Genomic DNA, 14,324 nt, shown 5'->3' on the forward strand with positions numbered 1-14,324 from the left:
CACAAACTGCACCGACTATCTTTTTCATTCTAACAGGTCACTCTACACCAGTAAACTGCCTGGGGCCAAGTTATATGTGAAGGTTTTCTGAATTAAAACCTCCATGTTGTAAAGCGCCAGCATGACTCCCACTCACTGGCGTGTATGGACAGAAAGAGAGAGTGGGGGGAAGAAAGAGACCGAGAAAACGTGTGAACATACGTTCTCACAGAAATAACTCTGAAAACAGCAGGGTTGTTACAGTAGGGTTAGACGGTTATACCAGCTCAAATACTCACCAATATATGGACTCCTTTAAGCAAGCACAGAAAGTTTGTTCAACAGAACTGCTGATGAAAAGGGATTATTTACAGTACCATACTAGTGGAAGATGTATCCTTTGATTGTTCCATAATCTACCTTGAGAATACTGAAATTCCCCAAAGACCATACATGATGGATATTGCACACAGTGAGTGATGCTTATTTGACATATGCTTTGTAACAGGGAAAGTCATCATGGTGGAGGAAGCTTGCCTGTTATGATATATTGCATTGAGTTCATAAATGACATTCAGCAAATAGGACATCTTATTCCCTAGATTCTTCTTTCTTGTTCTTTTACAGTCAACATATGGGTCATGTTATTTAAACAATTACCTTTCAGAGAAGGTAATCAGACATAGCGAACTGTTTTTCCAATTACATGCTGTTGGTGTACCACATGCAGTTTTACATTTAAATGTAATCTTAATGAATGGTTCAGTGACATGCAGTATTCCAGTGTCAAGAAAGAAAGAAGAGAAATAGATCTTTTCCACTAACCCTAGCCCTAACTCTAGCTCCAACCATTACCCTTACTCTTGATTTTAATCACTCAGAATTATGTCAGAACCTAATTAAAACCTAACCCCTGACCTATTTTACACACATTCTAATTCATTTTAAGCATGCAAGACATTGCTTCCATTGAGAAACGCAGTCGAGAAACACATTATTACAGGGGTGCTAAGTGTGCAATGGTAATGCCATGGAAGGATAATTGTATCCTGAAAGGATGAAAACCATACTCAAGAAATGAGAGTACGGTGGGCAACAAATAAAGCTGCATTGATGAACACAAAGGTGCTATCACATCTACAGTGTAGCAAAGGAAAACAACTCAGCATGAATCATGGGTAGTGTACTGCCATCCAGCAGAGTGTGTTACCTCCATTAGGGCTGCCACTATGGTGATAACGCAGAGCCATGCACGGCAGCTCCCTGCTAACCTGCTGCACTTCCTGTCTGCAATTTACAACTGTGAGACTTCTCTGTCTCTCTCAACACTCACCTTGCACATGAGAACATCTGTACAGGGTGGGAACTGTGCAGGGGCTGGAATTAATGATTACAGTATGTTCAAAGTTCCAACACAAAGCAATGTATTGCTTACTGTTACAAGGGGGATTTCTCAGCAGAGTTAACAAACCTCATTGTGTTAACTTCATGGATCAATCAATGGCAACAGAAAAGGATAGACATGATGCTTTTGTTCTTCCTTTCGTCTCACACCAAGGCAACATTTGAATTGAACTGGTCTTAGTACTGCATTTGTGTGTGTGGCTGTGTATGTACAGAGCCCTGTAATCATAGTAAGGAACACTCAAGCACGTGTACAAAGAGTTAAATGTCACCTGAATGGCAGTACCTACATAGCTTTTTTTTAACAAGCACTACAACAATAAAACCTGTCAAACTAACAGTAAAACATGTTGATTTATGGAGACTTTTATATGACTGTTTGGACTATATGACATTTAGACAGAAGAGCTTTCATGTGAGCCACATTTCTGCAGTGGCCTTGAGTTTTTCTGTGATGATGGCCTGGTATTGTTGCATTTCTGGTCTTACTGTTTCTAATAAAAGTTGATAAAGGGAAACTTTATGTTCATATTTTATTATAAATATTTAATGAATACTGTTTCAATTAAAGCTGAAATATTTTGACCAACAGCCTTTCCACATCAAATATGTGTGAGAGGGGAAAAGGCAGAATTTTTGTGGTTGATATAAACAAATTAAATTTGGCTTTGTGAAAATTACATTTCCACAAACACTAAATGTAATGAATATATTACTGTTTTCCGATAAGTTGTTCAATCAGAAAACAGAGTTTAAATTACTTGTTTATTGATGTGATCCTTATATAATGAATTCAGTGCTGACAGACATACCTTTGAAATACTGGACAGAAACAATTACTGTAATCTAAGATAAATTATATACAAACTTGTTGGTCTTTGGTCTCTGGCATTTCTAAGATTCCTTAAGGATGCTGCAATGCTTCGAAACACAAGCCAAGGTCTGGCAGGAAAGGAGGCGTACAGCAGTGTTGGAGGAAACTGTTTGACATGCAAGCGGCACCAGTTTCCAGCCGCTAGCCAATTAGAGAAGATAGTGCTGCTTCCTTCAGCTGAATCTTGAGGGAGCCTCACCCAATATCACTAACCTTTGAGGTGACAACACCTGAGCCACTGGGGCAGCGTATTAGAGATGATATCCTGCAAGCCATAGATTAGCTTTTAGCATGACAACCCCCAATAGAAGATGTTGATTCTACGCTAATCCTGCAACAAACATCAAAGACAGTGCAGCACTTGGAAAGAGCAGAGAAGATCAGGGTAGACAGACAGACAGCCATAGCTGTTGGGACTGTATCAGCCTAAAAATACTTTCTCCTTTAGGTTGCTATCCTGGGTTGGGACATAGACGACATGGAATTTCTTCTTCATAGATGTTTGCCATGTTGGAAAACCATTCACTGACTGAATTTCATCACTACGATATGTATTAAAATCTCTGGCCACTCCTGTCAGTCACCACTGCCCTCCAGTCTGCCACAGCTGCTTCGAGGTAATTCGTCATCATTCTGCCAGACCTTTCTGCAGCATTTGATACGGTTAACCATCAAATCCTGCTCGCCAGACTCTCTAAGATTGGCATCACTGGCACTGTACTTCAGTGGATCTCATCCTACCTGTCAGGAAGATCCTACCAGGTCTCTTGGGAAGGCAAAGTGTCAGGCCCCCGCCAGGTCCCACTTGTGTCCCACAGGGCTCTGTCCTTGGACCCCTCCTCTTTTCCCTGTACACCACCTCGCTTGGACCAATCATCACCTCCCACGGCTTCTCCTACCACTGCTATACCTGGTACCTGGTACCTGTCATTCCCCCCGACTGATCCGGGGATCTCAGCTAGGATCGAGGCCTGCCTCACAGACATCTCCACCTGGATGACCAAGCACCACTTCCAACTGAACCCCTTCATCCTCTGCCAGGAACCTCGGGGTTACCATGGATGACAAGCTCTCCCTCACAGCCCACATTGCTGCGGTCTCCCGGTGGTGTATCGTGTACATTCACCCTCTACAACATCCGGAAGATCAGGAGATACCTGTCTGAGCATTCCACCCAGCTGCTAGTCCAAGCACTTGTCCCCTCCAAGTTGGACTACTGCAACTTGCTGCTCGCCGGTCTCCCAGCATGCGCAATCCGCCCTCTCCAGAGGATTCAGAACGCGGCAACCCATCTGGTCTTCAATCTACCCAGACGCCCCCATGTTACCCCGCTCCTCATCTCCCTCCACTGGCTTCCCATCACAGCCTGTGTCAGATTCAAGACTCTGGTACTGACAGCAGTGAACGGAACTGCACCCGACTACATCAAGTCTCTACTCCAGCCTTACACCCCCACCCGCCACTTATGGTCTTCTTCTGACAACCGTCTGGTGGTCCCACCGCTCAAGAGTTTCCGGTCCCAAAACAATCTCTTCTCCTGTCTGGCCCCCCAATGGTGGAATCAACTCCCCACCTCCATCAGGGACACTGACTGTCTCCCCACCTTCAAGAAAAGGCTCAAGACGCACTTGTTCCGGGAGTACAACGGCACTTAGGAATGATTGGCTAGACCTGAAGTTTGTTTCCTCCAGGATCACAATGACTCATATTGAGAGACTTGTTGCTTTTGTTGGTTTGGTGTAACTGTCTTAAAATTATTGTACTAGCTGTGAAATATGTTATCGTTGCTTGCTGTTTGCACAGGTGCACTCTTGCACTTTTGAGGCTCTTGCTGTTTAATTCTAACTTGTCTAAGTACATGCTCTTATTGTTCTTCCCTTTGGGACTTATTTGGTTTCACAATGTATGCTTCATATTTGGCCCCTCGCAATGTTTGGGGCTCTCTCGTTGTTATGATCAGTGACCTATGCACTTTTGTAAAACTCTCTCTTGGAAGTCACTTTGGATAAAGCGACTGCATTTACCTTTATGTGGAGCTATTGGACAACACAAGAAACACTTCTCTGCGAGGACCCAGCCTTTCTCCCATGTGCTTAGTAATTAGAACCAAAGGGTAGAATGTAACACATGCTTCAAGGTCCACTACACTATGCAAAGCTATATATTGTTGTGAAGGAGAGGCAGTACAGTGAATTGCAAATCACTATCTCCAGTGGGAGACTTGTTTTGCACGATTAAATAGTGGGTGCTACTCATTAAAAAAAATCCTGTTAGTTAGCAAATCACATTGGCAACATCTCCAAGGGGGCAGCATGGAGGGATTTGTTTGGATAAACCCACAAAATGCAAATGAAGGCTGATTCTTATAAAGGGCATTGGCCTTGGCATTGGCCTAAACACTGGAGAGTGTTGAGAGGTGAGCAGCCTTGTCCATCTCCAGATCATTTGCAGGCTTCATGTTAAAGCGTGGCAGCCCCCTGCAGGGCAGAGAGAGGGGCTCTGCTAGACTATAGGACCAGACTGAGGCCCAGTGTGTCACCTCTGGCCCCTAATCCCAGCAGACCAGCACCCCTGACAACATGGTCAACACCCTCTCACTGTAGCAAGGAAATTAAGGTAACGAGAATCGATGGCAGTGTTAAAAGTATTGGCGTTGTTGCCCAGAAGGTTCTTACCTGAGCTTTCTTGATTAGACTCAACAGAGCACTGTTCTCCGGTCAGCCAGCTCCAAATGGAGACCATTGATCAGCAGGTCAGACAAGTTGGCCTGAGTTCCTTAATTACTCGTGTCACTCCTCATTCTCACCTCAACAGCTGTCAATTACCTCCCAGGTAAGCCAGGGCCAGCAGCAGCAGCTCTCATCCCAGCTCAAAGCCAAGCTGAGCCTGAGGCATGACCAGAATAAAGGAGAACCACGGTGAACAGACAAATACTGATCGTGTTCCCAAAAGTAGAAGGATTTTTGGTGAGCAGTCTAATCTATCAATTACAGTGGAATTGGAGGATGGCCTCAGCAGTGTGCTGGCAGAGGCACCAGTAAAGTCAGCGTCCCAGACTCTCTGGGCTGCAGAAAGCCCCCCTTGTCATGAGGGATTGCCACCCTGACCTTTCTGTATCCTATTCCCTCCTGTGCTCGTGTCTCATTGGCCTCCTGTGTGCAGGGATCCACTGGTATGCAGGTATAACGGGGCCATACATCTGTGTCTCATCTGCTCCCCTGGCGCATCAGGACCACGGCCATAGTGTTTATTCACATGTGAGAGGAGGAGTCTATACAGTATGTTACAGTAACCACACATGTTGTTAAATAAACTAGGAATACTGTTTTTAGTTGTCAGTGTCTGGCTCTGTATGTTACATTCCCTCTGAGGGAAAAGATTGGTCCAATTCTTTCGCACGTTAATCCAGATGGCTGGCGGCTTAGTGCTATAAAATTCTCATTGTGACTCCCTGACATTTCACAAACTCCCTCTGAGTCGTTGCTTATCATGCTGCTTGAGTCATGCTGAAGGAAACAAGTTTGAATTTTGATGTGATGCTGAATGATCATTCCAACTCTATGACGCCAGACACAACATGATTTGTGTAACATGAATGTACAATAACCTTTATAAAACTAAGAAGTAGAGATAGAATGCTGAGTATTTTGTAAATGTAGAGGGACACATGTTTCAGTAGTGTCTTAGTCTTTGTTGCATGTTTGACAACTAGACCAAAGTACCTTGTGAGGTATAGGATCCTGAAGGACCATCTTTTGCAGTCCTAGTTGGTGTTTCTAGATTTTTTCTTTCAATGTATGTAAAGTGTCTGACAGGGGTACAGGGAACATACTGTGTATATTCATATTGTATACATCTTTTTCAAAGAATAAAAGCAGTTGCTCCTACAGAAAGGGGCACAAGGAAACACAATACTGAAAATTGATTATTTCATTCAAAAAAGATATATAAAACATAAAATGTCCTGTTCTCATTGGTTGCTTTGAAGCTAGGATGCTTGTGATTCAAAACTCTTTCATCTTAAATGCATCTGCACTGAACTACAGAAACAGGTGACGGAAACCAGAGGAAAGTCTTACCCAATGAAAGCGCCCTCAGCATTGTAATTAAAGAACAGGGAGTGTAAACCAGCTGTTGCAACAGTGGGGGATGAGAGTCACCATCTGTAGCTTATAGCCTCACCACCAGGAGACCTGACTGTTTTGGTATGACAGAATCACAGTATTTCCCAATACACCGCTTGAATCTAATTGACAAAAGTACTTGTAATGGTTATTTGTCCATGGTTCTGAAAATCGGCATTCTAACTTTAAAGATAAGTCATGTGAATTCCAATCCACACCACCATAAAAGAACAATGCCAACTCCCATTACAATAAACTATGAAGATGTCTTCTGTGTTATTTATATGATAGACCAGCTGGCTGCTGGAAGCAGCAATGATCTTGTCATTGTGGCTAGTCTATACCACAGCACTCATAGTTCATCACATAGTTCAATTCCACCCACACAAATACACAATCAGTTCTACTATTGACCAGCTGTCTAGGTGAAAAATATGTTGTTTAAAAGTGTGAGGTCATTGTTATGGCCAAGAGTACCCTGGTTGAGATGCCTTTAGCACATATAGGTAAATTTCACAGATAACTAATATTACCTGCCAGTTCTCATTTGAGCACTACTGCTGAATGCTGCATTAACGTGTTAAAAATGTCCATGCAGTAGGCTATATGTACAAGTGATGTGGTGGACACTGCAGTATTCCCTGTACAGAATGGCGGAGGTGCAGAGAGAAATGCACCTGTCAACCTCAGTGAGAGAAGCTGCTTAGCCTGGGCCGGGTTTTCAGGCTTACTGGGGTATGAAATTCATTTACTTCACACTTCACCCAGACTTCATGTGAAATCAGGAACCATTCAGCTCTGATGGGAGGACTTACAGCCGGGGTCTGGTGGCTTTTTCCTTTCAACGCCTCTTAACACTAGGAAAGAAACAAACCTAGGTTACCGGAGACTGAGAATGGGGATTCTAATATCACGACACCATCAGTTCTAGATGTCTGAACACCAAGAACGTATCCTGGATCTGTTGATGGTGATCCCAAAAGGAAAATAGACTAAATGCTGAAAATGGTATTGTGTATTTGTTTCCATCCACCACACTTCACAAAAACAGTTTCTTCCCATCCGCTGTTGGCCTCTTTAACAAGGCCAAGGGTTCACACTGATTTTAAATGACTTTAATGTCTTTAAACAAATTGCAATTTGCACCACAAAAATTAAAGGGCGATTAAAGCCCTTTCTGATTCTGATCCTTCGCTCCCTGTGACTCTCCAAAGACTCCTCCAGAACGGTGGTGGAAACATTGCTGAATTTACTCCTCTCAAAAGACAGCTCCATTTTTTCCTGTCCAGGGCAATCAGGAGCTGGTTAAACTCCATGACTATGTTTTTTTTTTATCACATATAAAAACCAGTCTAAAATAAGCTTTGCAACTTAAAACTTTCACTGAACAGGTTGGAATGGTTGCCATGTTTTCTAAAAACTAATCCAAACTAATTTAACCCTGAATATAGGTAAATTAACTTGTGTTTTCTTGGTGATTAAGGGTCCCACTTACATACATTGCACAAGCATCTGCAAATAATCTTATATTGTAGTCTGCTGAAGACAAAAAATAAACTCAATTCCATTAGCACTTCTAACAGTGTTGCTGATAAATGACAGGGAAAGTTTTTAATGAAGTGCAGAAATTAAAGTTTTCTTAGACTTCAAAATAAGAAAGAACACAATGGGAAAATGGCTATTGGCTACAACATTATTGAAACTTGATGGGTCCCACCTGTGTCCTCCATCTCTCTCTGGGTTCATAATTAGACCAGAATCTTCTACCATTAGTGAAGATGTCGCTCCATTGCCCAATCAGGGCCCTCCTGTAACAACCAGTGGGAGGCCAATTAGAGTGAGGAGCTCATGTCTTTTTTGACAGTTTTCAACAACCCTTAAAGACAGAATACATGTCGCACATTATTACAGTTGATGGCCTGTTGGAGACTATGACGCTTCATGACTTCGGGTAACTGACACAACTTGACAAAGGAGCAGCCTATTATTTGAAGCATATTGATTCAGCGTTCAGAGTTATGTTCCTGTTGAAAAAGCAAATAGCCTGCAGCATTGCTTATACTCAGTATCTGCAACCATCATCTCAATGATTCAGTTTGTGTCAGTGTTGTTTTGCACTAGGCAGAGATAGAGCGGCTCTGCTGTCAGACAGGGATGGGCTATAAAAAGCATATTGATTGCTTAGGATGGCACCTTCTCACATCTAAATTTTTTCTCATCTCAGTCAATGCCCTTGAGGGTCAACAAAATGTGTTTGGTAATGAGAAATGCCACCCTTCCTCACTGTGAAGGACAAAACAATTTAGTCCCAAATGAGTAATAAATAGGGGTAATGTTTTCAACATAGGGATAGGGTCTGCTGGAGAAGTATTGCATCTTGGCAGTAGAAAAGTTCTTCCATAAGAGGTCAGGTCTGACAAATCCCACAGATGAAGAGGGGAATGTAGCTTGGACAGAAATAAAAACAGAGATAAAGTGAAACAGGATTTGCAGGGAATGTAACAGAAAGCCTGGATTGAGGGAACATTTAGGGAAACTAATATTTACCAACTAGCATTCTGATAAGGATTACTCACCATATTTCTCCTCTTTTAAACACAATGCTAGTCCAATGATAGCCAAAGTAAATACAGATTTGAAGTTTGTTTCTTCATGGAAACAAACTTCGATGGGTTAACTGAATTGAGCAAGAGCTCTTTCACCATCACCGTGACTTTAAGCATTGATGACTGAGTCCCAGTCATCTGTAGTTAGAGGGTACAGCAAACAGCAACATTCAACACTTATCCTCTGCTGACCACCATTATACTATGCTAAAGGAGACCAATTAAATCTTGTTCTGCAAAATCCTGTGCTGCTTGTTTTTGTTTGGCTGTGGAAGAAATTAGTTATTTCAGTTGGTTATTGGTTGACAGTAGACACACAAACTATGTGGCAGAAGGACATGCAGTACAATACCAATGCATTCACACAAAACAGTGAAAATGCTTAAAGTAGAAAGACAAAATAATTATCCAGTTAAAATAAGATGTTCATATCTCACTACGCATGCCAGCATATTGTAGGAAATTATCTTATTTCTTATGCTGAATAGATTTACTCATTGTTAAAATATATATATATATCTCTGTTTCTCATCTTAAACTTAAAAAATAATTACTTGTGGAGACTTGACTTCCTGTAGTAAATTACGCCATGTGATAAATAAACAGACACACCTCAGCAGTGGGCCTACAAATGGAGGGTTGGTCAGCCTTGAGACACACAACTCATCCCTTTAGCTGCAGAGTGCTTGAAATACAAGAAATACATGAGCAGGTAATCATTAGCAGTGTCAGCATCAAAAGGTGTCATAAACACCTCCATCCGCTTATATAATAAGCATCTGCTACAGCACAGAGTCGTTACTGACCATGTCTTGTCCATGTTCGTGTCCTGTACCGTCAATATATCTGCCCCCACGCATCAACAAGGCAGTATATCAAATGACACTCTGCCATGGATCCATGGCTGATTTGTGCAGAGCAAGGTCATGAAGTCACCTGCATCCAGGATCAGACAGATGAATGAATCAGAACCTGCTGACATCGCTGATACCTGAGACTCTCATTGCATTTAGGTCCAGCAGTAACCAACCACTGCCCAGATCCAATGACAGTTCTGCAGTGTTGAAGAGCCAGGCTGTACTACATCCAAGTCCTTCCCGGACATGCAAGCAGATAAGGCAGGGCATCCCATAGCATGGAAAAAGATTGAGATTGCTTTAAAAATAGAATTTTACTAAAAGCCACATTTCTAATCTCAGTCTTATTTACATGCCTGGCAGCCATCAAATGTGAATAATATAATCAATTCAGACTTTAATCTGTGTTTCAAAGCTCTGTAAAAATTGAAGCCAGCTCAAGAAATAAAAGAACAGGAAATCTTTGCTGGAGCTCATCTGTAAACTGATAAGCAAGAGTGTGAAAAATAGGCTTTATTGGTTTATATATAGATGGCCATCTAATTTACATAAAATAATCTGAGACTAGCCATTCCTGCTCTGTGCAATTAGTTCACAACCACTATTAGATGGACTTTCACTATTCACTAACCACTATTAACATGGAACTGGAACATGTTTGGGAGAGCACATAACACATGATCATACATTATTAATATAGAGTATTATTTATAACGGATTCAGAGTGTATATTGAGTATTTATTTATAGTCCACACACTGTAATTTTGCTACTTTGACAGTGTGTTGTTCAGGAAGTGTCATCGCACACCCCAATATATTAAACTGCAAATTCCTTTTGATTGATTTAAAGTTCAGGGATCAGATAACAGATCTAATAAACAAGCAATTTTTAAAACATTCCCACAGTGACATTTTCAACATATGGAGTGAAATATTGCCTACTGACCACATCACTGCCATTTACCTGTTTCTCTGGATTACAGCAACTAATTTCTCTTTGACAATTGGGGCTCAGAGCAGTCAAGAATAATAGCCATCCAGAGTTTAATCATTTGGAGGATTAACCTCTAAATCAGAGGTGCTGCTGATAGCCCAACCCTGAGTCATGGTTGAGGATTAGACCAGAGAGGACAAACAGATCATTACTGAACTCAGGTTTACAGACCTGTATGAGACCCCATATTTCACTGACATTACCAGTAATAACCCAGTAATCCCTTGAACCTCTCCAATGACAGGAGATTTCAAGAGAAATGCACCTCATCATGAGTCCGGCTGTAGATGAATGTCTTTGCAGAAGCAGCATGGGTATAATGACCCAGCTTATTTTGGTCTGGAGGCAAGCTCTCCACTTTGGTGTCCTCATCAAAGGCACGTCTTCAAGCCATTTATAAGTGTTGCCTAATACATCCTTGCCTTCAAGTCTTTCTATTCTCACTCCGTCTGTCGCCACATTTTTACCTCCACATTTTGTCACACCATGGGACACATTTATTATGAGGCATCAACATTTCATCCTTTTGGGTGTTTAGACAACCTTCTTTCAGTACCAGTAATGAATGCCAATGCCTGCTTAACTCAACCTGTTTCTGTTTCCATCACCACTTCTTTGCTTTGTTGAGAAGGAAACCAAAGATTCAATATCCATAACAAATACTGTGGGTGATAGTTATTTCCCAACAGGCATGTTATTTTACGTATTTTCATGACAAATAGAGTTGTTCCAAAAGTCACTTTCATCTAAAAGAGTGCTACAACATGCTGGGCATGTGTTTGTCATTGATGAAGAGCAGCCTTTTGTATAGTACATACCTTGTCCTCATAAACAGACAACCAGCAGTGCAAGATATTGATTACCATACATCCCAACATTTCAGAGAGAAGGATAATATTATTTTTCTCTGTGGGATGAAAATGAGCTGTCTTTCCACTGTTGCTCGGAAGAAAACTTTCTTTCTTCAAGCTTTTCACTGAAAATACAATTTACCCTAATTTAGGATTAGGGTCACCCTTTACAGTGGAACACAGGTTGACCTAAAATTGTGAGATATCCTTTTGACACAGTGCTGCAGTAATTGAAATTGTCTTTTTTTTTTTAAGTCACAGTACATTTATGGAGAGGCATAAATGCAGTTTCTGACTGTTGTATTTTAGTTACATTAGTTACAATATTTTAGTGGTGTATGATTAATCAAACTAGGTGGAAAAAGATTCTCCTAGCTGTGAATATTACGTAAAGGTATAAGCAATCGCATAATAAACACATTCTGTCACACACACAATGGACAACAATCATATAATGTGATATTCAAGTGTTAAAGACAGCAAGATGGTTTAATTTCAGCAATCATCCAACTACCATCACCTGATTGGGTCCATTTATACAAGATTGTGATATGCACAGTACCAGGGGATAGTGAGCAGTATGACACCCACTCCAGCCTTCATCTTAGACAATAAAAGCCATTACCTCTATGATGCACCGTGGGCTTGTGTGAATCATTAGAAAAACAACCTTTGATTGCATGTAAACAGTTACTCATCAGTTCACAGAAAGGGAGTCCTCTTGACTGCCTCGCACTGATGGCTGCAGGCTAGAAAGCTTTTCTTGGGCGTTGCTAGGATACAAAACTTTCCATGTGAATCACTGTGGAAAAAGATGAGACTTGTGCAGTCCTGACACTCAAATGCTTTACACCATTCCACACACTATGTAGTCAGAAAATACTTGGGATGCATGAGTGTGTGGAATCTAATGAGAAAGCAGAGTGTCTCCGAATGGTAAAGCAGGCAGCTGCTTGGAGAGGAAATTGAGTGCCTGCAGGAGGAGAGATAGTACATGTTCTCACACATGCTGCTGATGAGAAAATACATGGTTTTTGTTGTTAACATGAAGTTCTTTCCGTGTAGGTAATTTCATTTTCAAGCTCCTGCAGGACTGTTTTACTGGTAAATGCTGGACAGTAGATGGTAAAACCAATGAAGAAATGGTATTGCTTTCCTCCACCATCTCTGCGCTGACAGCAATATTAATCCATAATGTCGGTTTTGATGGTTCATTGACCATGTTCAAGTACTCTTAACCCTTTTAGAGGGTGACTTCTCTTATCTCACCAGATTTGATAAGGGTTGAAAAGAAGAAGGGTTGAAAATCTTACCTGAAAAGAGAAGCAAAGTGTATGGACATTCTCCTTCATTTAGAAAATTACAGTATTTTTCTGTTTGCTTATTACTATTCAGCTGCAAATTACACCCTCAAGTCTTTTAAATAGTTTGACTGGTTTGTTTTCAGTTCAATTTGTTATCCCTTTCAGACCCTGCTAGTTAAAAATATTGTATTGGGTCATTAAGGATTATATATGACTTCTAGTTATGAATATAGTGTTCCGATCAGAACAAAAGCAAAGTTCTAACCCTCTTGAAACATTCTGTTACTCACAAAAACTTTCCTTCTCAATGTTTTTGAAAAGGAAAGAAAAACGTCCAGTGTTCTTTTTTTTTTTTTTCAGAACTGTAAAATCAAAAGAATGGTGTCCGGAAGGCTGACATTTGTCCAGCTATAGTATCAAATGATTGGCCGTGTCCAGAATGCTGACATTTTGTCCAGATATACAATTTGGAAAAAAGTTAGATCCCTGCACTTTTTTCTTTCCTTTCCAATTACGTTGAGAAGGAACGGGGTAACGCTCCCACGTTACCCCGCTCCTCATCTCCCTCCACTGGCTACCCATAACGGCCCGCATCAGATTCAAGACCCTGGTACTGACCTTCCGAGCAGTGAACGGGACTGCGCCCGACTACATCAAGTCTCTCCTGCAGCCTTACACCCCCACCCGCCACCTACGGTCTTCTTCAGACAACCGCCTGGTGGTCCCACCTCTCAAGACCGCCCGGTCCCAGCACAAGCTCTTCTCCTGCCTGGCACCCCAGTGGTGGAATCAACTCCCCACCTCCATCAGAGACACAGACTGTCTCTCCACCTTCAAGAGTAGGCTCAAGACGCACTTGTTCCGGGAGTACAATGGTACTTAGGAATGGTTTGCTGAACCCAACGCTAGTTTCCTCAAGGTTCACAATGACTCTTGCTTAGACTGTTGCTCTTGTTGGTTAGTGGTAGCTGATTTAAACTGTTGTATTCTTTTTTAGTTGATCCTATTTTTATTGCTTTCCTACAGGTACACCTGCACTTAGAGATTAATGTTGTGTAATTTTAACTTGTTTAACTACATGCTCTTATGGTTTCTTCCCTTTACCACTATTTTTTGGTGGTTCACAATATGTACTTCTTGTTTTTGACTACCCGCAATGCTGTGGGGCTATCTTGTTGTTATTATCAGTGACCTATGCACTTTGTGAAGCTCTCTCTTGGAAGTCGCTTTGGATAAAAGCGTCTGCTAAATGAATAAATGTAAATGTAAACATTTTGATTGAGGAACAGAAGGGTTCAACTTGCAGTGGCCTCTTAACAAGCAGTGCTAA

This window comes from Hypomesus transpacificus, chromosome 1, assembly GCF_021917145.1.
Source record: "Hypomesus transpacificus isolate Combined female chromosome 1, fHypTra1, whole genome shotgun sequence".
Lineage (NCBI taxonomy): Eukaryota > Metazoa > Chordata > Actinopteri > Osmeriformes > Osmeridae > Hypomesus > Hypomesus transpacificus.